General features: G+C 47.2%; 1 long non-coding RNA gene across 2 annotated transcripts in view; it reads left to right on the forward strand.

The window, feature by feature from the left end:
- LOC119146080 overlaps positions 1 to 24,522 on the forward strand; it is a 113,230-nt gene that overhangs the window by 22,981 nt on the left and 65,727 nt on the right. The window contains exons 2-3 of one of the 2 annotated variants that reach the window (XR_005103625.1): positions 3,373 to 7,339; positions 8,638 to 8,785. This is a non-coding gene — a long non-coding RNA (uncharacterized LOC119146080). The remainder of the gene's footprint in view (positions 1 to 3,372; positions 7,340 to 8,637; positions 8,786 to 24,522) is intronic. The other variant, XR_005103627.1, reaches the window with a different exon arrangement.

Here is a 24,522-nt window from a genome sequence, read left to right on the forward strand (position 1 = left end):
ATACATCAGAATGATTATTCCACTCCAAGCAAAGTGTAGACGTGCATGGAACAAATGCAACACATTTCATACTCATCTAGGTGTTTCAAGTATGGGAAGAATTGATTCCACAGCTCCAATTACCAATCCACATCAAGTGAAGACTGTATTGAAATTATGAGATTTCACACAATATTAGGCTTAAGTTGACTCCTCCTTGTGAAAATGTATTTATAATTAGGGCCTGGAAAAGCAAGAAGCAGTATTTGGGGTTTTAACTTTTTATATGCTCCCTGGCAGAGAGAGAAGTGGCTGAGATTGCATAAAATTCTTAAAACCATGATGCTTTAAGTATCCTTTTGCTGAATTGAAATGGCTTTCTCATAGATTAAAGGAACTGCACTGTTGTTTTCTTTGTTAGGAGAAAAGTATTCCAAACCAAGAGAAGCACAGGCTCTCTTTACTGAGCCTGGGGACAGCTGCTGGAACAAGAAAATGCAAAACAGTCACTAGAACAACAGAACCTCTGAACTCAGTGACTGAAATTCCCAGTTACAGACGTGCTGCTGTTTCTCCTCCCTTATCACAGCTGTTTAGCTTGATCACTACCCTGGTCCCGGTGGGACAAGTAGTGTGAAGGATGCGGTGCTGTGCATGCTCCGCCAGTCAAATCAAAAGCCCAGCCAAGCCTGAGCCTCAGCTATGAGTCTGGAGGAAATCAGAGTCCCTCATTAAAGTTTCAGAAAAACCTAACTCGTATGAGGACAGCATTCAAAAATGTATTTGGGGAAAACAAATATTGTTTTAACTCTGTTAATAATTGATGCATTGCCAGCAGAGATCCTTATAGCATTAAGGGAATTGAAAATTAAAGGCACAAAGACACTACTTTAAGAAAACATCTTGATAAATAATTAATATGGCATCGGCCTACTGGAATCTGAAGAGTGTAGGTTTTAGCTTGTCTTGTCAAACCTGTGCTTTGTAATGCTACGGTTTCTTCCAGAATGAGAGCACAGTCATTTTCATTTCATATCAACAAAGGCTCTAGTTGTTTATGCTGCTCAGCTGGAATAATTTACTGGCTTCTCTGTCAGTTGCTTGCACTGAGCCCTTAGGATCCTAAGTAGCACGTACCCAAAGGTCACGGCTTTCTTAAATCAAGAGGGGAAAAATTATTGATGATTATTTAGAAAACAGAAGAGAACATGTCTGTTTCAGGGGAATTATTCTTTGTCAGGATCAAGTGGATCAGAAGAAGAAACCCTGACAATGCCTGTTTATCAATATGATGTATAAATAGGTGGGAGAGGTGTCTTGGGATATGTAACACCCAGGAACAGCTACTGCTTTAGTTTGTGTGTCTCTGGAGAGATGCATTTTCAATGGTGAGGCCAATCTTGGGGTCCACACTGAATAATTCAGTTGCTGACACTTCCCCTGTGTGTTCTATTTGATGAGGATCTTAAGAACAATGAGTAGGGCAACCAGTGCTCCTCAGAATACAAGCCCATCGGTATGACCAAAGAAAGGCTGGACATAGAATGGGCTACAGGAAGCAAATACGGAATTTCTGCATTTCCCTCCAAAGCAGCTCTCCACCATTGCTGTGAGCAGAGTCTGCGAGAAGCAGTGTTCAGAGATGTAGCTGAGTTCAGCTCATGCACAGTTCCTGACATGAAGAGAGACTAGTTTCAAAACAGAATACTGAGTGCCGTGTTAACTAATAGAGCTTCTGCCATCTCTGAAAACCCGTGTGTTGCTGAAGGGCGTACAAGCTCTTTAAAATCCCGATTTATTCCAGTCCACTCCTATCTTTTAGGCTGTTATAATGAAGTAGCTAGTAAGTCAGGCATAATTGCTGGCAGGCATTCGAATTGTAAGAAACTGCATAAGAGCATCCACAGAACTGTATTTATCATTTCATTCCTTTAAATAAAGCAAAAGCTGCTGCTTCATTACAAATGCGTCGGTACTTTACGTGCAAAAGGTTTGTTGAGATTGATGGAATTCATAAACACCCTTTATTTACTACAGCAAAGTTAATAATTAAGCAGAAGAGAGAATATCCATGAATGCTGTTATAAAAATAATTCTTCTTAGTTCCAAGTAAAAAGCCCATGTAAATTACTGATAGAGAGCGTAAAGGTGATCCACTAGAACTATAGAGGGGAGCAAGTGAATGTAGTGGTCAGACACTGGAGAGTGCAAAATTATCCAGGCTGCAGCTGAGTGTGTTCTGCCTCAGGTCAATGCCCCTTCTCCAGCCTGGGTACACGGACCGCAGTCATTGCATCTGCCCCATGCTGGGTCAGGGCTCGTCGTTCCTGCTTGCTGTGGCCACCTCCGGCAGTGGAGTCAGGCCCTCGTTGAAACTGGCATGTAAAGCACGTGGGCTGGCACCCACGGGAAGGTCAGGCCACGTGCCAGAGGAAGGGTTGTGGAAAGTCACCTCCTGCCTGCAGTACGAAGACATGGGTTCCCTTGAAGAAGGGTCCTTTGGGTTTGGCGCCGTTATTCCCCCTTGACTGCGCTGCTGTTCCTCCCTCCGGCCCCTGTGGGGCTCGGTGACAGGGAGGATGAGGACTGAGCCATGCACCGCCAGCCGCAGTGTCCCAGGTGGGGTGTGGGTGCCACATACATGGCCTTGGGGGGCTCTTCTGTCTGAGAGCTGCAAGGGCCAGAGCTGCTGCAAGAGGCTGCCCATGAGGCTCTGCCTTCCCATGTCCATCCCTCTCCATCCTGCTGCTGCAGCTGTTCCTCATTTCCAGGCATGTCCTCACCTGTGGCTTTCATACCTTCTGCTTCCAGACCAGCCCTGCTCTGTACCCTCTGCCCTGCCTTCTCGCTGCTCCCTGCTCCTGCCTGGAGCTGCCCACCCCACTCCCAGCATGGCTCCTGCTGTGTCCCTCCCTCCTGTGGCTTTGCTTTCTTGCTGTAGAGGACCTTCCGTCCATCCTGCCACTGGCTGGCAGAAGAGCTTCCATGCCCGCCAGACAGCCCTATTGTTATTTAAAGATGCTGACTGGGAGCCTCATCCCCATCAGGCTATGCTGAGAGTCTGCCTGATTTAACAAAGCAGAGAAACAAGCCAGTCTGAGTTATCTCGATCTGAAGCATATTCTAGGAGTGATTAGCTGCCTAAACTTGCATTGTAATTACCTGTGCTGAGTGGCTTCTGCACATCATTGCCCATTTTTCTGAGTGTTTTTATTTAAATTGATAATGGAAAATGAATAAAACCTTCGTTCCACTCTGATTTTGACACTTGTGCTAGAAAATATCTGAAGATGAACATTTTTGTGTTCACAATAGTTAGATTAATATTTAATTTGCTGGCATCCAGCAAGCTGATTAGTTTTCCTCTGTTATGGCTCAACTTTGTAATTACAGGAACTGGCTCCTCCTGGTTTGTGCCTGGCGCAAGAGGCTTGGAGACCATCCTGGCATCACTGTGACCAGGATTTCACCAGGCTGGTGCACTGCGAGGCTATCATCATCTGAAATCTCTGCTCCTAGAAAGAGCTGGGACCTGCTCCATATCTCCTGAGGACGGAGAAGATCTGTCCTTGGTTGCATTTAAACTGAAGGGAGTGAGAGTGGAAGCAAGATGCAGCCCTGTCGAGTCCCAGGGAATGTGTGTGTGATGTTTGCCTGCTGCTGCATAGGAAGCCTTCCTTGGTGACACAGGCCAGGCACAGGGCAGATCCCACAGCCCTACGGTCTGTCCGATGTTGGGGGTGGGCAGAGCTAACCTGCACACAGGAGATCTCCTCTTGATGGTGACCCTCTGCTGAGCCTGGGGAATGCTGCAGCTGGGTGCTGCCAGTGACAAGCCATGGAACAAGGCCAGCAGCACCATGGAGGCAATCGGAGAGAAAGCCCAGCGTGGCAGGGGAACTGGCTAGCTCGGGGCCTCTCTTCTGCCACAGCCACTAGCAGATGTGAGCCTTGTGAAAAGCCGGTAGAGGACAGGGTGTGGATTACATGGTTATTTGCCTGTGATCCTCTGAGTTCTGGCTCACAGTCCTTCTGGAGTAGTGGTTGTGTCTGACCATTGCCCAGAACTAGCTGGTGGGGCTGTGCTCTAGGGGTGTCTCTGAAGCCTCTTGGAACCCATGAGTACATCTGGGCTCCACAGCATTCTGAGCAAAGGGCCACATGCTGCCCATCCTCTTTCAGCCTGATAGTGAATAATTTCACTGGCACCTTGTGATTCCTGCATTGTGAAAACAGGGGCCAGTGCACATACAGCGTGCTCCGGTGATCCCTCCTGCTAGGGGCAGGCCCGCCTTCCTGGCTGCATTTGTAGGTGCGTTGTCTGCCTGAGTGCTGCTGGACCCTCCGAGGCAGGCAAAGGGCTCAGCCCACTCTCAGTGATGCAGAGGCCACAGGCGAACACATCCTCCACATCCTCCCTTCCCAGGACTGCACTCCCGTGCTTCCTTCAGCAATGGGGCTGCCGCCTGTGGCTCAGTCCTCCAAGTGGTTAAGCCTTCCCTATTTGCTCAGAGAGCTGCTATGCTCAGAATCAGATTCAGCCTTTAGAATTAACCCCGTCTGTAAGGTCCGCTGCCTGGATTCCCCTGACCAGCCATGCAAAGTAAGATCTCATCTTACTGCCATATTCGTCTTGCACTGTCAGTTTTACCCAACTCCTAAACACTCAGTAATGGCAAGACTGTCAGGGTATTATTTATTCGTTAATTTTCACTCACTTGAAGAATATATCGTTGTCATAATATGGCACATTGGACTGGGAACAAACTCCCTATGCAGACAGGGATTAGGGCCATTTTTCAAATGCTGCTGACTGTTGATTTGTACATTGTTTGAAGGAAAAAGGCCTTGTTAGAACTCCATTTTGAACATTACTTTGACAGAACACAGTGGGCAGTTTTTGCATCCTCTCTGATACCTAGGGGACAAAAGGGTGCCGGTGGCAGGGATGCGGAGCACTAACCCCTGTGGCAGTATGTGCCCAGCACTGCATACATAGAGTTCTTATCTGTGCACCCAAAGCTAATCACGTGAACCTCATCAAAATCCACTTGTTCATCAGCTGATACTACAATAGCTGCTGGCTGCTCAGCCTCTGTCCCTCATCACTGTTCTCCAGAACTGTCTGCCAAAACTTGATCAGTGAGGAGTTTAGGTATTTTTGTTTAGCTGCAGTACGATCCTGGCTGGGTAAGAAAAGCAGCAGGCTAGTGCCACCATGAGCTGAGCACTGGCAGCAGCCAGTCCCGGGGCAGCTGGTCTGCTCAGGGGAGGGATGGGGAATACCAGGGATAAGTCTGTTAAAAATGGGAAGAAAAAGTTGATCTTATATGGAAAAGGTGAAGATAGGCACAAGTCTGCAGGCTGAAGGGAACATGTCTGTGGTGAGACGAGGAGGCTGTTTTATGCCAGCTACAAGGTTCCTGTTGTGTCCTCACCACTGAGGAGTGCTGGGACAAGGACCTTTGCAGTAATATCCTTGCTGAGATGCTGTGCATCTCCATTCGCGTGTGCCAGGGGCGAAGTGGGAGCTGTGCTGTGCCTTTGCAGAGCTGGCTTCTTGTGGAGCTTGGGGAGAGCAGGTCAGGCAACACCCTCAGGTCTGTCACCTCAGGTCTCCTCAGAGGACTGTAGGGTTCAAGGGCAGCTTGATGATGGAAAGGAGAATTGGTTGATGTTTAAAACTGCTCCATTAATTGAGCAACTAAAGCAGATTTTTATATTAAAGATGGATAATATGGGGAGAGAGGAGGGAGTAGGGCTGTATGTCTGAGCCAGGGCACTTGCTATTCTCAGGTCTTCTGAGTTACTTTTCATCACCTGAACAGCTGCCGGTGGAGAGGTCTGGGAAGGAGGGATGGTAGATAGGGTAGACCTCACAGTTCAGCCACTACCTCCCAAAGCTGAGTTTCCTGTTTGCTTCTAGGCCAAAGCAGTGAGTGGAACGGCTGCTGCTGATGGGGTGTTCTGAGCTGTGACATGTCTCTGGACTTCCTGCATGAAAGGCAGAAAAATAAAAAGGAAAATTAATCTCTTGGGAGCAAACAAATCCAGCTAGCAACCTCTGCTACAGTTTGTAGCCTGCATAAACACAGGTCTGAACTAGAACATTTGTTGCAACTGTTCAGTGATCCCTGCTCTTCCCAGATTCATCTTATGAACTGGAAAGAACTATTTGTCTGCCCGTGTGCCCTGAAGTACTACTATTTGTTAAAACCACATGCTGCAAAAGCCCTAGACTTGAACTACTGGATATGTATAGAGAAAAGCAAATAAAGCCAGCTGTGATATGTCCATTTCACCTAGATAATATTCTGATCAGGCCTGATTTATTACCTTTATGTCTTAAGGCCAGGCAAGCCTCGTGGTGCCCCACCAGTCATAAAGTACAATGAGGCAGGAGAAAGAGGGTTTGAGAAAGGAGAGACAGAAATCCTGTTTGCCTGTGGAGATCTGCAAGTGCTTCCTTTCCAAGCTTTCCAATTCACACAGTGCTGACTAGTTTGTCACTTAGCTGGCGCTTCAGCTGTCCCTGCTGTCTTGGTGCCAGGGTCATGCACACTGCCTTCCACACGGCTTCTGCAAGCCCTGCTGCCTTGGCTCAGGAGTGCCAGCACCGCTGGGGCACGATGCCCATGGCTGCCTAGGGTGGCTACAGCACTCACCCTTCTGCTCTGTTCTGCTTTGCAGAACCTGACCTTCATTCTTTGAAAAATTATTACAGTTAAGAAAGCCCAGGCAGAAACCAAGTTACCAGTGAGAAGAACCATATGAATATCACCTGCAGACTGGGGATAAATAATAAGGCAAGACAAACAAGGCACACAGAGGGTAATTAAAACCACAATACCTAGGGATATCTCTAAATTAAAAAAATAATCTTCACACTGAAATTGCAAACTGATGCATCTCAGTGTATTAATTCTTCCCAAATTAGCAGTGCCTAAAGAACAGCTGTCATTATCTGCTAGCTTCAGGGAGTGTGACGGGGTGAGCAGAGCAGCAGAACTTTGGTCTCCCCATTGAGCGTGGCTCGGTGCTTGGGACCAGGGGAGGGGAGGAGGCACGGTGTCTCTGCGTCGGGCTGCCCGCTGCCCTGCAGCTCCCTGCACAGCATCCCAGGTGCCAGCATGGCCTGAGCTCCCCGCAGGTGTGGAGGGAGAGGCGGGCACAGGGTTTCCCCAGCAAAGCGCCTGCTCTTTCAGCCAGCTGCCGCTGCTGTGGCTGCCATTTCATCATCTTCTTTCGTGTTTTGAAGCAGGAGAAGAAACTGCAGCTGATGAGGATCAAAACCTTTGTGATGTCCAGTGCCTTTTGTGGGGAACTTGGAGCAAAATCACGAAAATCTTCCAGGAGATTGGTTCATTTTTAATGATATAGGATTATAGTTTGTCTGTTTAATTCAACCTGAGTGACATAATATCTTTCATTTGGACTTATTACCAGCAGAGCAGTTAGTCAGTTGGAAGCAGACCTAGGGCAGGGCATTTTGTCATTATTTTAAATTTTCTGTATCTGACAAAATTGAAGGCCTTGGAAAGACTAGAGCCATTGTAAAGGACAGAGCATCAGAGAATAGGTCACACAGTGTATTAAAGAATAGAAATTGATTCATTCTTTCCTCTGTTGAATAAGCAGCTGTACTTTGGTCCCTGTGATCCATGAAATAAGCTGTCAGGGAAATAGGAAATGTGCCACAGTTGAACTTCACTCATTGATTTTGTTCTGATCCAAGGTGCAATATTAAAATGCATTATGGTGGGTGCAGAATCTGCAGCAGTGACAGCAGCTAGGCCTAGCTTGCTAGTCAGTTGTCTAGGCTATTTGTTATTGAATTAGTAGTGCTTTGCAATCCTGGGACTCATTTACCTAGGTTGTCTGGTCAGAGCCAGCTAACAGGAGGAATTTCACAAAAGCAACATTTGATAGTTTTAAATAAAATCAAAGGCTACAGACAAGGCTCAGGAGGAGTGGTTCTAACAAGATCTATTGGCCCTTCTATCTGGAGAAACAATTTTCAGACAATTCAGAGATTCTGACAGTAATCAATGTAAGCAGGGGTAGCAAGAGACTTCTAGAATATGGGATTACTGTCTTGAGCACGTTAGGCCAATTAATGCCTGTAACTCTAATAGACTGCTTAGCTGCAAAATTAAATGGGGAACATTCCCATTATTGCATAAAAACTATACCCACTTCCATTTTTTATAACAGAACACACCTTTGTTTATACACCTTTTCCCAAGTAAAAAACTGACCTTGTTGTGCTGTCCTTAAGTAGTGTACAGAGGAATGCCTGCAACTATTATTTGCTATCATAAGTCTCTTTTATCCATGTTGAAGTCTCTTTTGCTTCTTTTGTGAGTTCTTACAAGTTTTATTAAATAAAACATCATTTTTGTTGCCTTTGCTTTATTTGCCTCAAAATTGTGATTCATAAAGATGGATTTTTATAATTAAGGTAGAAATGAGAAATAACCTTCTATATATAATTTAAAGTGTTGAAATTATAGAGACTATCTAAATTCTGCTTTAAATCACAGGAACAAACTGTTCCCCATTAGCAGCCCTAATTAAATCCATTTTTCTAGAGTCTTTGGCAAATTCCACTTTAGTAAAGCTGTATTAAGCTCTCTTTTATTTCCTCTTGCTTTGCAGAATTCTCTGTTTGAGATGAATAATAGGTCGAATATAGTATGTGACGGCTCTGTAGATTCTGAAGATATAATATGAACAAATACATTGCTCTGGAAAGCTGGCATAAGAACACCAGTGAGGATTTAGGAGAATCTCAACTACCAGACAGGTAGGAGCACTACCATTCTGGCTTGGGGAGTTTATATGTGATGCAAGAATTGCCAAACATCATGTAGCAAAGAGGCTGTGGGAAGGTGGAGGAGGCTTGAAGAAGGGGAGGAACGGGAGAGTACTGAAGCAAGCAGCATCCTGTTCCCCCTCTACGCAGCACACTCAGGTGTTGTGCTCCTGAGCTCTGGTTTACCACCTGCTATGCGCCACCACTGTTATCCTCGGCCTTTCTGGGGAATGAGTGGTTGCAGAGGGGTGGAGAGGAGAAAACTTTCTGAGGATAGCCAGCTCTGCTTTTCTTCAGTACATGCAGTCGTGTGGAGATGTGTTTTCTGCGAGGCTGTGCTGAGTTGCCTGTAGCATCTCTCTGAGTCTTAGTGTCAAAGCTGCCTAGCAGGGGCCATGCTCCCGCTGAACTCAGACCTGTTTCTGCACATAGATCAAAACCCAGCCTGGGTCACTGGTCCTGTGCACAGACAGCTTTGCTAGGGTGATACTGATGGCTTGACTGAGGAAGCAGCCAGAGAACCCACCTAGAACAGCCCCTCATTTTGCAATGCTTGTGTGTGAAGATTAACTTACTCCCAATAACCTGCAGCAGTCCCAGAGCAGCAGGCTTAATCCCATCCTCAAGTGGCTCCATCATTCATTTACTGTAACAATTGGCTTTAGCCTTCGATTTCCTCTGTGGAGCATATTGGAAAGAGAGAGGCTGAGCTGTGAACATTAATAACAATGAATAATAACAGTACGAGTTCCACAAGCTTTAACAATCAAATGAATCAACAATCAGGAGAGCTTCATTAATAAATACTTGCTGGGGTTCGATGACAAGGGAGCTAGTGCCAGAGGTGTGTGTATCAGTTAAAGGCCGTTATTCTGTGTGATCCACCTCTCAGCCCCTTTGCTTACCTGGTGGGTCCCATATTCTCCTCTATGACCTGCTGTGGAAGGGGGCAGGGGCCAGAAGGAGCAAAGTAGCAGACAGCTTGGGCTGTTTTGCTCTGTTGGTGTCTATTGGGTTTATGTGGCAAGGTTTTGGTAGCAGGGGTCTGTGAGGGTAGCTTCTGTGAGATGCCAGAAGCTGCCCCCATGTTGGACTGAGCCACTTCCAGCTGGCTCCAAGGTGGATCTGCCACTGCCAAAAGCTGATTCCATCAGTGATGGTGGTAGCACCTCTGTGATAATGTATTTAAGAAGGGGTAAAAACTGCTGCAGAACAGAAGCCAAGAGAGAAGAGTGAGAAAATGTGAGACGAACAACTTTGCAGACACCCGGTTCAGTGCAGGAGGAGGCAGGAGGGACTCCAGGTGCTGGAGCAGAGATTCCCCATCAGCCCAGGGGAAGCCCACAGCGAGGCAGGCTGTACCCCAGCCCATAATGCCCACGGAGCAGATCCCCACCTGCAGCACATGTAGGGGCCCACGCCAGAGCAGAGAGGGATGCCCAAAGGAGGCTGTAACCTGTGGGCAGCCCACGCTGGAGCAGGATCCTGGCAGGGTCTGTGGCCCTGTGGGGAGAGGAGCCCAGGCTGGTGCAGGGCTGGGGACCCTGTGGGTCTGTGCCTGAAGCACTGCACCCTGTGGAGAGGACACATGGGAAGGACCCGTGCTGGAGCAGGTCATGAAGAACTGTGGCCCGTGGAAAGGATCCTTATTGGAGAAGTTCATGGATGGCTGTCTCCTGTGGGAAGGACCCCATGCTGGAGCAGGTAAAGAGTATGGGAAGAAAGACCAGCAGAGACAACATGTGATGAACTGACCACAACGCCTCATTCCCTGCCCTCCTGCACCACTCAGGGTGAGAAGGCAGAGGAGTGGGGGTGAAGGAGTGAAACTGAGCCTGGAAAGAAGGGAGGGGTGGGGAGAAGGTGTTTTTAGATTATTTGTTCTTATTTCTCATTATCCTACTATCCTACCTGTTTTTATTGACAATAAATTAAATTAATTTCCCCAAGTAAAATCTGTTTTGCCCATGACAGTAATTGATGAGTGATCTCCCTGTCCTTATCTAGATCCGTGAAGCTTTGGTTGTGTTTTCTCTCTCTGTTCCTGTTGAGGAGGGGAGTGATGGAGCGGCTAGGTGGGCACCAGGTGGGCAGCCAAGGTCAACCCACCACAGTGTCATGCTGCAAGGCAGGCACATGCCCTTCAATGCCAGGCAGGTGGGTGCTGCTTCCTCTCAGCCTCTGGCTCACACCCAGAAATCCCTGCTGGGTGCAGCAGCTCCATGCACCACCCTGATTCACTGCCTTTGACTTTGCGTGGTACCACAGGGAGCTTCTTACACTGCAAAGGCAGCGGTACGGGGTTGGGGCTGACTTGTGATCCCTGAAAATACAGGCAGGAGCAGGTAAACAGAAGTTGGTATAATGTTCTGCCATTTTACTTACAGAAATGGAGTAACTTTGTGATTTGGGGTAGCATATTCCCCTTCCAAAGCCACCAAAGTAAAAGCTGGGAAAGACCTCTTAGGTTACAGTGTTCTCCCCTCAGGACAGAGTGAGAGGTGCAGGTGAGGGCTGTCTAGCTCATTCATCTTTTGTAGCTTTCTCTTCAAGTGAGCTCAGCCTGAGCTGGTTTATAACCTTTTATACAGAGCAAACTCCTGCATCAAGAGGAGCGGCCCTGGTCATTAGGCTTTTACTGTAGCAACAACAAAAGGAAACGCAGGCTTTGTTCAGTCTGGTTTGAAATCCAGTATAGAGTGATTGTAATTCAGCTAAGGAGGGGGTGAGAGCAAACTGCCAATGTGTTCGTTCATTTCAGGAAAAGAGAATGACATCTTCTGTAATCATGATTAAAGGAGCTGTTAATATCTCTTTCAGGTTTTCCTGTTACCATAAAAGCCAGAGATTTAGTTTTCTTTCTTTGGAATTTGCAACAAATATGTCATCTGCCTTTTTTTTTCTGGGCTGTTTGAAGTCAGTTTTGTGAACTTCCATGTTTTAAATAACACAAACTATTTTCTGCTAGAAGCCGTGCCCCAAGGCACATGATGCTAACGGAAAGGACAATTGGTTTCAAGAGAAATCACGGAGTTCTGGGGTAAGGTAGAGCTCTCTACAGTTACAAGGCATAAACCTAGGAGCTGTTGTGCTGAGGATCTGTGCAGGAATCGGGCTGCCTGCCAGGAAAAGCTGCCTCCCTTCTAGAGGCATGGGATTCCACGTCAAAGGCAGGGACAGTGAACCTCATTCCAGCGTGTCATCTCACTGTTTCCTGCTGCTTTTATGCATTCTAGTGATGCTGCTCCAGTCTCTGAACCTCCTCCACCCTGCTATACCTGGTATGTAGGAGCTTTCATCCAGCTCCACATCACAGGCCAATTATACCACATGCTGCAGATGCTTGTGGGATGCAGGCTCCAGCATGGCTTTTTTGGCCAGGGCAAGCGTGTTACATTGCTGTGCCAACAGATCAGGTCCACCTCTGAGTGAGACTGGAGAATATTTCACAGCCCTAGTAACATCCCTAAGCCCTTTACATACCTGTGCCCACGGTGAATTGTGTGCACGTCTGGCCCCTGCATGGAAGTAATGGAGGCGATGCTGGCTCAGTTGAAGGTCCACAGTAAAGGAAGAGTGCAGACTGGCACTTGATTTCTGAGAGCTTGGTGATGCCTTTTCCTGCTCCAGAAGAAGCGTCTGCACCTGTCTCCCAGCATGTCTTCTGTGACCAACAGTTTTGGAGTGCAGAGGTACTCTAAGGTCACAGGGTATGTGTGCCCGGAGAGCACAGTGGTGCGGCTTCAGGCTCTCAATCGTTTTTAAGTCTCTTTTCTCTGTGATGGCATCTGTCCGTTCATCCACCCAGCACCTGGGCAGATCAGCATTGCTGAGCACATCTTCTGACACCCAGTGCAGTCCATACTTTCAACCTCTGACATGTGGTTACTCCTCTGGGCTTTGTTCCCAGACTGCTTCACTTCACAGGCCTAAAAAGGCTTGTAGTAGCAACTTACAAAACCAAGGCGGAGTTGCAAAATGAACAAATAGATCATGAAAGAAAGCACTCTGGTTTCTGGTGGTTTCTTCTGCCATTGATATGTGCATGCAATGCGGCCAGAATTGTCATTCGGGAAAGCCCCAACGACAGTGGAGGGCATCACCCCACAGACATATATTGAGTCCTGTCACCTGCTGCAGGTTTCGCCTTCAGGCTGACTAATGCTGTGCAGACACTGAAGCTGTTTTCTCTTAGTGCTGTTGCTTTTCCACCTCCTATCTGTGTTTTGGTCTGCTTGTTGTCTAATTCCACTGAATTCTCCTCTTGGCATCAGGAATCTCTTTGTCAAGTGGAGAGGGTGCTCGGCAGCCTCAGAGCTCTCCATCTTAGTCCTCTGTGGCCTCTGGGCCTCATTGCCATTCCGGGTTGCAGGGGCTATGGAGAGGTGCTGTACTTTTACAAGAACAACTTGTGAAGTACCATGTGACAGTTTGTCTTTGTGGAAGTGCTGTTCCCAAGATGCAAACAACACCCAGTGCTCTCATTTTTGTCCTTGATCACACATGGGTGTCCTTATTTCTTGAGAACCTCTGGGACCCATTTGGATTGCTCCTCTTAAGTCCACCTGAAAGTTGATATTCAAACTCCTCATACAAGATGAAAGTGCCTCTCCTTCCATGAGGAGGCACTGACCGTTGCTCTTTGAGCACAGTGTTGGCATACGCTCTCAGCACGTGCAAGGGCACTGCATCTACAGCACTGGCAGCTTGGGGCTTTGCTGCCTTAACTCTGCAGTTGCTCTGACCTCATGAGCTGGGCAGTTGGGTACACTTACCCAGGGGAGAGCTATGATCAGAAACCCTGCGAGTGCTCCTTGTGCGTGCATTGCAGCAGCAGAAGCTCCAGGCTCTGGATGGAGCCAATTTGCAAACCATCAATAGGTCACAGTCACAAACTGGCTTCCCAGGCTGCTCCTACACCAGGCAGGCTGTGAGCTGCAGCATCCCAGCTGGGTGCCAAGACAGTGCTTTACATTCTGCATGGAGCTCTGACACAGCATTCTCCAAACTATCACACTGCAGCAAGGTCTTTTACCATCTCATACCAGCACACATACAGTCCCTCTGCTTCCTCCTCACCTCATCCAGGGCCCACTCTCTTCTCTTGCTTCTTCCTCTCTCTCTCTTCCTTGGCTGCTCCCTCTTCATTGGCTGCCTAACCACTTAACCAAAGCAGTCACACCTGCACTTCATCTACCTCAGCCGCCCCCACCCCCAAGCCAGCCCACAGCTGTGTATTGTCAATGTTAATTAACCCAGATTCATCCCTCTGCAGAGCTCTACTGCAGTTTTTGGTGGATAGGATATCACTTCTCAGTGCTCCCTAATCTACTGGCTGCATACAGCTGCTTCTTCCTGTTTCAGATGTGGGTAAAGTGATCCCGTACCAGCAGTGATGCTGTAAAGGCCATCAGACTTGCAGAAAATGTTATATAAATTAAATAATAGTAATAATTTAATGTAGATGCTGTTAATGATTATGAACTCAGCAAGACATACAGCCTCTTCAGTATGTTCTGAGGGTGGGACTTGCATTTGCCTCCTCTCCTGCTGTGATGAGCTACTATCTGGATTACCAATTTTTCCAGGATTTTTCAGCAGAAGGTCCTGCAGTGTGCCATGCCGGGCATTTCTAAGGATCCAGTAGATGTGTCATAGCCCTGCTGCTCTGACATAGCACTGTCTGTGTTCCCAACATGTCTTTGTGTTTTATTGCTTGATTATATTGGTAGGTCTGCTACATCTTGCTCTAGCGATCTGTTGGATTTCACTCTTTACCTACGGTCTATTTTCTAACGCTCCCACATCACTGTAAGGAGATTGTCTCTTTTTTTCCAGGCCATATTTGGAGTCTTGAGAGATGCGGTCCCCTGTGTTGGTAATGCAACAGGAGATCACTGGGGAAGGCCAAAGTTGCTGCTGGCTCACAAGTCACGAAGCAGCCCTGGAATGTGTAGTTTCAGTTAAAAGTGACCAATGCAGATATGAATTATTAAATCTATTAGCACAGGGCTGCCATAATGAAGTGTCAAATTCTTCACAAAACCAATTCCTATTAAAAAGACCTAAGATTAAAAGCAGAATAGATTCTAAAATGATGAGAACTAAGAGGAATGAGAGAACACAGTATTGATCATACACAACAGTCATGTCTATTTCTATTTAGAAATATGAAAAACAGATTAAGGAATTAATGATTCAGTGTCAAAAAGGGGCCCAGAGGGGGAAAGTCTATTTGTCATGTGACTGTGCCTGTAAAAACCTCGGCATTGTCGGGAGCTGGTAAGAAGACAGGTGTGGGAGAGGGGCTAAGTGGCAGGGGTTGCAAAACCCCAGCACAGTCTGCACAGGGAAGGGATGTATCCGTTTTTAACTCCATGACAGTGAATGGCCATTGAAGGCCTGGTTGCTGCTCCTTCCCCTCTCGCTCTTGCCTGGCTCCAGCATGGGGTCCCTCCCAGGGGGTGCAGTCCTTCAGGAACTGCTCTAGTGTGGTCCCCCATGGCTGCAGTTCCTGCCTGGAGCCTGCTCCGGCCTGGGCTCTCCACAGGGTCACAGCTTCCTTCAGCACATCCACCCGTTCCAGCATGGGGTACTGCACAGACTGTGGGTGGGATCTGCTCCGCCATGGATCTCCGTGGGCTGCAGGGGGACAGTCTGCACACAGTCTTCACCACAGGCTGCTGGGAAACCCCCACTCTGGCACCTGGAACACCTTCTCCCCTCCGTCTGCACTGACCTGGGGGTCTGCAGGGCTGTTCCTCTCACGTATTTTACTCCTCTCTCCCCTGCTTTTGTACAGCAATTTTTCCCCTTTCTTAAACATGTTATCACAGAGGCACCACTGGTGTTGCCTGTGGGCTCAGCTTTGGGCAGTGGTGGGTCTGTCCTGGAGCCAGCTGGAAGTGGTTCTGTCCAACACTGCGACAGCTCTTGGTCTCCTCTCCCCAAGGCCACCCCTGCAGCTGCCCACTCCCAAAACCTTGTCATGTGAACCCAATACAGCAGCAACAGCAAGTCTTAAAGAGGGAAGTGCACAGACACTGCCATACCTGGAAAGAATTTCTGTTTGCTCTGAAACCTGTGCAGGCTTTTCCTTACTGAAGTTGGGCAGCTTTTCCTTGCTTCAGCCTGAATTCGCATCCAGGAAATCAGAAATGCATTGCAGAAGACTAGAAAATTTAAACCAAGGTGTGAGGCAGAAACTTACACCCTGAGTTCGCCTTTTGAGACTAAGGCTTATGATAGGAACGGGTAACAGATGTAGAAGCAAGCTTGGAGGGAGTTTTGATGGAAGGTTTTGTTTCCAGGAATAACAGTTATCAGCATTTCTTAGCATATAGTATAAATCTGCATGTCTAACTTTGTTGATCAACTCTCATATTTGCATGTGAGCATCTGTGGGTTTGTGCTCTGGAACAGAGGGCTAGATGTCAGGGGAGACCCACACTTCAGTTTAAGCTTGTTCTCCACTTACCGGCTGATTTCAGAGAATGTCCCACAGTCATACACCTCCTGGGAAATGTATTTCAGTTGCCCATAAATTCATTCCTAAATCTTCAGAAATGCTTTTTCCTTTAACCTTTTCAGTGTTCCAAAATGCAACATGTGCGGTCTGTGAAGAAGGAGATGCTTTCTGCCCCTCAAACACAGACATAATCATGTTTGAGAATGTCTGAGCTTACTCATTATTCATCTAGTCACATGTAGTGTAATTCTGGCAATGCGTGAGTGGCTTTCCCTCTCCCAGGTATTGTTGCCTAGAGGGATGCACTGCAAGGCAGGGAGCGTAGGTTTTATTCCGTTACCTGGTGCTGATTGAATGCACGGCCTTGGGAAAGTTATTTGACCTCTTTGCGGATCATTTTCTCAAAAAACAAAATGGGCACAAGGAAAATTGTCCACTTACATATCCGCTAGAAGTCTAAATTCAAGCAGAAAGGCAGTCAAGAGATTCTGAGAGGAAATGTAGAAAATATTTGAGAATTTGGTGTCTGAGTCAGGGAAAGACATTTGGAAAAATTCCCCTTGAAAATCCCCTATATGACATAGAACTACAGCACTTGTTTGCTACTGACATTAATGTATCAAGTGTGTAAAAGGTCCTTCTGCATTACCCACAGGTTTGCGGTCATGGGGGGTACTGGTACGTCTTCCATGTTGCTGGTGCCATGGGGTGATGGAACCATCTCACAGATTCTACTTGTTTTAGGGTGGCAATGCTTTGTTCTGTGTACGCACACATGCATTTCTCTAATTGCTATTCAATAGTCTACATAAAGCTCCTTGCAATGTTTTCAGTGAGATGAAGTGACTTGTAAAAGCATGATTTACTCAAGCAGGATTTTTGTCTGCAGGTCACTGGTCATTTGTTGCACCTCTTCTTTTCAATGCATGGGGCTGGTGTCATCTTCTGTCGGCACCTATTTTGCACGTGCAGCCTCTTTCTGCTTGTGTGTGAGCCAGTGGTGCGACTGTGCACACCTTCCTGTGCGTGTATTGCGGCACCTTCCCACACATACGATTTAAAAGGCAAATCTTAATTTTGCAGAAATTAATTGTGTTAGCAAAATGGTCTTTAAAACACTCCAGAGAATGTTCTGTCAGCTTGACAGATGAAGGTAATGCTACAAAATGAATTTTGTTGACAAAATAATTTCAGGGTGTTGATAAAATGTGTTTTGTCTTCAGAGTGAAAAATACCAGACTGACAAATACCATTGTCCTTAGAAGTGTTTTTTCAGCTGTCAGTCAATTATTCCCTTTTTAAGCCAGCCAATGATAGTTCTTCATATCTGGAAAAGCTTTTGTAAAAGATAGCATAAAGCTGTGAAGGACAAAATAATTAAACTTTGATTTGTTGCTTTTAAATTGAAAACCGCTTTGTTACTTTGATGAACAAGGATTGGTCGCCTGCGAAGTGGAAACAGGTGGCAAGCATTTGATGGAGATTTGACACGCGTTGTGGAGAAGAGAGGGTGGATTTGGAGCTGGGTTTCTTGAAACAGCTGTTGGTTTGGAAACTTACTGCTAGGCTCTTTGAATACGTTGCGAGCTTTTAAAATTGGTTTCCTGCAGATTTCACAAGCTGGTTGCATGCACTCTGAAGTCTCTTTCTTCTTTCCGTTATGTTGCACCTCCTGGGTGCAGGAAAAGGGACATGCAGCTGGATCTCTGGCCCACAGGGCGGTGGGTGCATGGCCAAGGGGCACAGGCAGACAGGGGCAGGTGGCAGCATGCGGACAGTGGCTGGTGGGCATGGGGGGCCCGCTCCCTGGAGCCGTGCTCCTTCCCAGTGACTCTGTTCTGCTCTAGCAGCATCTTCCCATGGCTCCTGCCTGCAGGGCTGGGCTGCTTCACCCTGGCGAGGTACTGCCGGCCCCTTGACACACCAGGGTACAAGTCTCGCTCTTCCCACTGCAGCCAGAAGGCCCTGGGCTTTTATCTTGCACATTTTTAGTATGGAAAGCCTTCCAGGGTGACAGCCCAGAGGCCACTGGCTCTGCGCAGAGCTGGGCATGATAGGCAGAGGTGTCCTCGCTCCCTGCTGCTCAAGGCGCTACTGCAAGACACAGGTTGAGAAGCGGAGAGAGTGGATGAGGCTGCAGAGTGCACTGCAGGGGAGGCAGGCTCAGGAGCTGCCTGGCTGCGTGCTCTGCAGGTGTCGAGACTTTGCATCAGTATTTCCTATGGTGACCTGGCGACAGCAACAAAAGCGCACTCCTGGAGCACAGGCAACCAGCACGGCTTGCAAACGCTGATCCCACCACCCGGCTTCTGGCTCAAACCTTAATAATATCTACATAGAAAAAATCTGTGTCCTTTCAGCAGCTCCCAGGAATGCTAGGCTCCTTATCATGACAACTGTATCAGGTCAAGCCCAGAAAACCAGTGCCAAACCTGATGAGATTTAATTTTTAGTTGCTGGACTGAAGTTCTGCCTGGTGCAGCCCAAGGAGAAGTTAACCAAGTTACAGTAGGGGTAAATATGGAGTCAGTATAATTTCAGTCGCTAAGTGCATGGAGATGTTTCTCCTAGATGCTGTTTTGGGTGAGGATCTCTTGGGCTCTCTAGCCATTCTGGTGCTTCCCAGGAGGGTGGCGTGCCAACATTTTTTCTGAAACCCTCTGGTTTCTTATTTGGATCAACAAACACATCCCCCTTTGTCCTGCAGCACAGAAAAGGAAGGAACAAAATCTTGTGTTATGTATGAACTGGACTCTACTGGTATTTTTGAGGAAGCTTGAACTCAAGGAGATAGTCTTGTGATAAGGTAATGACAGGTGATAAGGTAATAAACAATTGCCAGGTTGTATTTTTTTCTTCTGTATCAGTACTGGCACAACTAATTACATTAAAGCATAAATGACCTTGTTGGAACAGCTAATCTTAGTCAAATGAATGTGCCACTCCCACAAGTCACTGGAATAACACTTGGCATAATAGCTTCTTAATATGTGGAACATCTGTTCTTCGTTTTTGAAATAATCAGTGACTCTTCCTCATTACCTTCACTTACCAGTGCCAGTGTGAGCCAGCCATCTCTGGCATAACATTTAAACTTTTTCACTTATGGCTGGATGGGGTTTTGAAACCAGTGACAAGAAAATAAGCAATCAAAACTATAAATCATCTGAAAATTCTGTGAAATCCCAATTATAATTAATGTGTGAAAATTAACTAATGGCAGTTAATGGCACTGGCTAATAAATTAACAAAGGCACAGTTTCTCTTTTGGAATTAGAGTAATGGGGATGCTAGCAGCATTGATTATGTCTTCAGTCTTGCTTTTAAGGGTACTGTCTTTTGCTTTAGGAACTGTAGGATTGAAACTGCATAAATATCTGCTCTCATTGCAGCGGTGCACGGGCTACTTAAGCGCTGTTTTGGGAGAGTCCAGGAGAGGACTTCCTGAGGACCTGTGGGTGGTGAGCTCTGGTTGCTTCCCTGCTGAAGAACAGCCCCAGCTCTGTCTGCCCGGGCACTTCTCTGGCTTGTCAGGGACACTGTCATGGGCAGAATATGCCTGAGATGACAGAAGAGCCGTGTTTGGCTCGTTAGGCTCAAACCAATCCCTCCAGCTTGGTTTATGATGGCAGGGAAATATTATATGGCCTGGGGGAGCTGGGATGTCTGAATATTATTTGCTGATTGAACGTCAACAGAGCCATGCTTTCCCATTCTGTGCTGTCTGTCTCTAGCAGGCAGCTAGCAGCCTGGTTTCTCCCTGCTGGGGCGTGGAGGACAAGGAGAATCAATGCACACCTACTCATCTGCCTTCAGTTCACATCTGCCTTTTAGGCTGCTTGGTCCCATGGTTCAATCACAACAATGCTAGAATAACACCTTAAAACCAATCATTTTTATGGGAACACACATAGTATAAAAGGTCTGACTGTCTGTGCACACATATACCATCAGTGGCTATTACCCAATAAAGCTGTCAGGTAGAGAAACATCACAGCAAGTCCTTGAACAATATCTCCTCAAGTTTAAACAGAGAAAAAGCTCCTCACAATTCATTTCTCGTAAAAATAAAGAGAAGAGGATCAATACAAGCCGAACAAAGGGTTGCTTCCTAGAGACAAGGAGAGAAATAGGGTTTGTGACCACAGGTGCTGGCTTTGGGAGGGCAGCCCGCTGGCCATGCAAATCACCCTGACAGCCTTGGCAAGAGCCCCCAGCTGCTAAATGCCAGTGTTGACTGCATGCATCATCTTCTCCTAGTATTTGACTTATTCTGGAGAAGAACAGAAACCCAGGGTCCTTCCCAAGAGCTGACATGCTGGGGATGGCCAGACAACCCTGTTCTCCCTGCTTCCTCCACAGTGAGAACAGTCTTGGTACAATGACAAACGGGGAACAATGAGCTGGGTGGAAATGCGCTGCTGAGCTGCACAGGGGTCCTTGCGCCCGTGAATGCTGTCAGCACCCACCTCCACACTGGACAGGTGCACCCAGAAATTCTAGGCTTCATTGTCCCATTTTTGCAGCAGTTCTTGGCCCCAGAAGGAGCTGTAGAAAGTGCTTTAATTTCTCTGTAGTGATTAGGAATGCAGTACTTCCTTCATGACATACTGCCTGTGCTTCTGAGGCCCCTGCACACTGAGCCCTTTATATTTCTCTCTTCACAGTGTGAATCCCGCAATGCTCCACTTAATGGATGTTATTTAGGTTGAAAGGTAAGCAGCTTAAATGCTTTGCTTTCTAGCATCTGTGTCCTGTTAGAGCCACCTCTCACTCACTCTCAATTGCACATTTTGTTACATGAACATGTTTGGATAGAACAAGGGCTTTTCCTTCAAATATTTATAGTGATGACTTGTGATGTAATCAATAGGGTTTGCAGAATCTCACCCTGCACCATCGCGTCTTTATTCTTCAGAATGATGCTTCCTGCAATATTATAGCTAGGACTGACAAGATAAAGCTGAGTTGAAACAAATTGCATATTATCTACTTCCATCCTGCTGTTGAGACTGCAAAAGAGAACAAGTGAAATTCTATCAAAGGGAAGCTCTTCTCCCGCCTCCCAAGCAGAGGAGCGGCAGCTGCTGAGGCAGACTGAGAGCAGCTCTGACAGAAGCTATGCTGAGATGGAGCTCCTGTTCCCTCACCCCCAGCAGATGACCAAAGTGCTCTGCGCCAGGCTTCCAGGTCCACATCCATCTCGCCTCCATGCTAGATCCCGAGCACGCCTTTCCCAACCCCTCTTCAGTCATTGCTCAGTCATCTCCTGGGGTTCTCCAGAATTCAGCACGACATTGCAGGCCATGCCGGAGAATGGTCTGAGCTCTCCTCCTGCAGCACACCCCTGGAGGTGTGGCAATAGCTTGCACCTGATGTTGCTTGGTCTTCTTGTCTCCTTCCCCCAAGAAATCACTGCAAGGAGAAACACTTTCAGGGAACTGGGATTGTTAGACAGATTTTTCCTCCCCATCACAGCCAACAGTGAGCCAGTTTTCATGAGCCCAGAGAACGCTGATGACCCTCACTGTCTCAGCTGGCAGGCTGCTCTACCAGGCCTGCATCACAAAGTCCGAGTATTGATGCTGCAGGCCTGCTGTGAACCTGCCTCTTGCCAGCACCATCTGGAAGCATTTTTTGAAAGACTTTGGGAAGGCAGGCAGGCCGTGGGGAGATTTGGCTGATGCAGCATTTGAGCAAAGTGCTGTTCAATATGGATATGTGTACTCTGTGCTGAACTAAGAGATAACGGGAGCACTTTATGTAGTGGGGAATGAAATGCAGCCTTTTCAGGAAGCCACATGCTCCTGTACTTGATGAGAGGCTGAGAGTATCTTGCCACAGAGCTACCCTACTAGGGGACTTGGCATGAAGCCATTGGGCAGTGTTTAATAACATCCACATGGCTCCTTTGTGCCGTGGAAGTACCTGACTTTGTCTCAGTCAGTGAGAGTGGGATGCTTTTTTTGGGCACAGAAACTGCATTAAAGGCCATTATAGTATCCTTGCTCTGGGTGGAGCAGGAATTACTGCTTCTTGCTCTTTGCTGGAAGGTGGCTACACTCTTTTTGTTGTATGAGGTAGGTATATTTAACTCTTGACTTCAGCACGAAGGCAGTGCAGACAACTCTGGCTTAGAGGCCAAAGAATCTTCCACTCTTGTTGCTGCTCCTATGAAAAAGAAGAAAATAATTTCTCAAAATTAAGCCACATTTGACCTATAAGCGAAGAGCATAGCTTGGCAGATGGCAAGGGAGGAAATGAGGGATCAGGAATTGGGAGAAATACAGGCAAAGTACCACCTGATTGTTGTCTACTTAAAAGCCAGTTCTTTACTGGGAAAACTGGCAGACTGCCTCAGCACAGCTCCCTGCCTCAGTCTGTGAGTGCTGAACCGGGGACTCCTCCAGTCTGAGACTGTGCGCGCTGCAGAGGAATGCTTAATTATGTGACTGCTACCCCAAAGGATAATTACTGATCCAAACTACCTGCAACACCCCTGGAAAGCTGTTTAGCACCAAAGACATTATTTAGCTAGCCAGTAGCAAAGAGTGATTTTCAAATACTCTAGGAAACAAATTTCAACAGATTTTGAAGATACTAGAAGTGATGGTTCATTATTAGCTGGTATTAGGAGTTATTTTTCCTAATTCTGTGAGGAAAAGTCAAGCACATGCTGGCAGATGGAAGGAGCAGCAATCCTATGTAGCCTTAGTGCCTTGGTTCAGAATACCCTGGCCATAGTGGAGCCAGGAAAGACTCTTCCTTCTTCTTTTTAGGGACACAGAGGGATTATCTCCAAGTCTGTCATTCCTGAAATGCTGTTTAATTGCTGAAGGGCCAGTTCTGTCTGGGACAAATCGCTGCACGGTGTCCTCCTGGGCACTGGGCTGTGAGGAGCTCTGCCAGCACCCAGGCCCCAGATAGCCCCAGGCTCTGCCTGGCAGCTTGGTCAGGACCTCGGTGACCATAGCCCATGGTTCCACAGCTGGGGGAGGCTTTAACAGCCATGCCAGCCAGCCACCTGCTTTTATATCTAGCCAGAAGGACACGAAGCATGTACCATGCTTCGCACTGGACTGTTGTGCCTTGGGAGATGTGTCTGGCACAGCGCACGGGCTGTCCTTGGCATTGTTCCCCGGCACCTGTTAACGCAACCCAGCAGGGAGGGCACCGTGCACCTACAGGGAGGGCGAGGTGTGCCGTCCGTGCAGAGACCTGCCAGTGCCACACCAGTGTGCCTGCCTGTGCCCACAGTCACGTTTGCCTTATTGTCGATAGAGATTAATCGGTATTTTATAGCATGCCGGGGGCCACCTCCTGTTTCTGTATTAAGGGAACACAGCTAACCGCCCTGGGTCAGCTGCTGGTGTGCACCCCGGCACTCATTCTGCCCATGACTGCCCAGTGAACAGAGGTCCGCAGCAGCAGAGCTGGGCACACGTGGCCCTCTCCTGGCTTCTTTCAGGTGCACGCAGAACCTTGTGAAGAGCAGATGCAGCCAGCCTCCTTGTTGATGCTGGGAGTGCCTTGCACCTGCGGTACTATCCCATTCTAGTAAGGATGCTGTTAATAAATGTACAGCTTGAAAGTGCCAGCTGGGACCAAAATAGTAATGAAATTACATCATAAATGCAGCAGCAAAGCTGATATGGTTCCCTGAAACAACTCGGCTGTGTATCCATCCTATTTCATAGAGCTCTCAAGAGGCACTGCAGATTCCCTCCCCCATCCCATTCAAAGGAGCCCCGTCTACTTTGAAAGCCTGTGGTTTTTCCAGAATATCAAGTGTTTGGTTTCTTTGGACCTGACTGCAAATCCAAGAGGCCTTTGTGTGCATTTCACAGGGCTCTGTCCTTGCAAACAGACTCTTTGGTTTTCAAGCTAGTCAGGCCCAGGACCTGCTCTGTGTTCTCTCCCTTTATATTTGTATCACTGTTCTATCAGCAAGGTGCTGCAGAGAGGAGATGAAAAGAAGCTTGGAAGTCTGTTTCTATGAAAGTGTGAATTTATTTTTAAATCTCTTGAATTATTTACTTTGTCTGTCTTTTTTTAATGACAGGTGAATACATTTATGACTTGTTCTCTTTCCCAAGGTAGCACTTGGCATGAAGGGAATTAATTACATGTAGAGCAAATGCAGCTGATGTTAATTTTCAAGTCAAGTTTCAGCTTTGCTGAAATTTCAGAAAGGAAGTAGTGTTTTATAAATTAAACTCTGCTTTGTGTGCTTTCTTTTTAAAGAAGGCTTGGCATTTGG

Source organism: Falco rusticolus, chromosome 4 (assembly GCF_015220075.1).
Source record: "Falco rusticolus isolate bFalRus1 chromosome 4, bFalRus1.pri, whole genome shotgun sequence".
NCBI lineage: Eukaryota > Metazoa > Chordata > Aves > Falconiformes > Falconidae > Falco > Falco rusticolus.